Source organism: Pseudophryne corroboree, unplaced genomic scaffold (assembly GCF_028390025.1).
Source record: "Pseudophryne corroboree isolate aPseCor3 unplaced genomic scaffold, aPseCor3.hap2 scaffold_99, whole genome shotgun sequence".
Taxonomy (NCBI): domain Eukaryota; kingdom Metazoa; phylum Chordata; class Amphibia; order Anura; family Myobatrachidae; genus Pseudophryne; species Pseudophryne corroboree.
In genome coordinates this window covers 1,637,909-1,639,376 of record NW_026970570.1, presented here as the reverse complement: position 1 = coordinate 1,639,376, position 1,468 = coordinate 1,637,909, and the positions used below count along the sequence as shown (strand labels likewise).

The window sequence follows — 1,468 nt, the reverse complement described above, 5'->3', positions numbered from 1 at the left end:
TTATGGATTATGGACCCAGCACTTCCATTACAGTACTCTGCTGCACATGTAAGTGCAAAAGATCCTGAAGCACTCACTCATCATGGGAAAGTACCAATGTGTTTCTTCATTGGTTGATGGAAGAAACATCTTACAAAAACTCTCCACATTATTGACTTTTTAAAATGTTTCTAGGAATCGTTCTAGATGAATGCTTATTAGCCTTTGTCAGTATGGACTTTTGCAAAGTGTTGCTGTGGCGCAATCAGTAAGGCTATTAACCAAAAGGTTGGTGGTTCAATCCCACCCAGGGACTTAATTGACCTTGTTATCAGATTTTGGTGATCTTTAAGTAGACAAGTCAAAATTTCAAACCCCCTGTTATGGTGTAGGGTACCTGGCCTTCTCTGATGTAATCAGAGTTAGATTTGATTCAGTGAATTTATAAAAACAGCTAGGAAGCACAATTTAGCAGTGGGTTGCAGAGAAAAAGAAATATGCTGGCAGAAAAATCCAATTGAGTGATTAAACAGCTCTTCATTTTCTGGCTTTATTTTATGCTAACAAATTTGTGCTCTGAAAAGTGTCCACAAAGCCAAGTATCTGATTAACACCTTTGTAGGGATGGTTTTTCACCTATTATTAAATTAAACTTGCTTCATTGGAAAGGCAGCAAGTGATGTCATCCAAGCAGTGGGTCAAAGTTGGCTTCAAACTTCGTCTGCTTATGAAAAGAGAAAAGGGGTATGCAGGGCATGGCGGCCTTTTGCGGTGCTTGGATGACCCCTAGTTCGCATTAAATAATGCAGTCGAGTTTCCCACATTTGGGGAAATCACAGGGGTCAGCATACCCAGAATGCAATGAATGAACCGCTCCCTGGGAGAACAGTCTTCATGACCATGGTATCTCCTATGCAAAATAAGTATGATTTGGGATAGGGCTGGGGAGGGCCTCTGCTCAGGCACATCTCTGTCAAGTAAAGGAGATTCAACTGAGGCAGCACAAGGGAACTCTCATCTGGGGACAACAACTGCAGGGAGAACACATATTTTCAGATGAACATGGGAGGGCAGAAGGCTGCCTAATACTGAAGCACCCCCAAACAACAAACCAAATGCAACAACTAGTGCAAGCATTCCTGGGGGAAGGCCTGCAGCAGATGGATTTGCATATGGCGATGTCATCCAAGCAGTGGGTCAAAGTTGGCTTCAACCCTCGTCTGCATATGAAAAGAGAAAAGGGGCGTGCAGGGCATGGCGGCCTTTTGCGGCACTTGGATGACCCCTAGTTCACATTTCTTGCAGCAGCTGGGCACTGTAACAGCTCCAGAGCTGCTCTGTATGGCAAGTAAAAGGGTGTGGGCCCTGCAGCACTACCTGTAGTTCGCATTGTGCGAGACCCCTAGTTCGCATTAAACACCCCCACCCTCCTTCGGTGTGGGGCTCATGTTGGCCATGCCCCAGCCCCTGAAGCATTCACGCTGATTTC

General features: G+C 45.1%; 1 pseudogene; it reads right to left on the bottom strand.

Moving 5' to 3' along the window:
• Window positions 1-727: 727 nt before the first annotated feature.
• On the bottom strand, window positions 728-906 carry LOC135049656 (U1 spliceosomal RNA; annotated as a pseudogene).
• Between the last annotated feature and the right edge of the window lie 562 nt (window positions 907-1,468).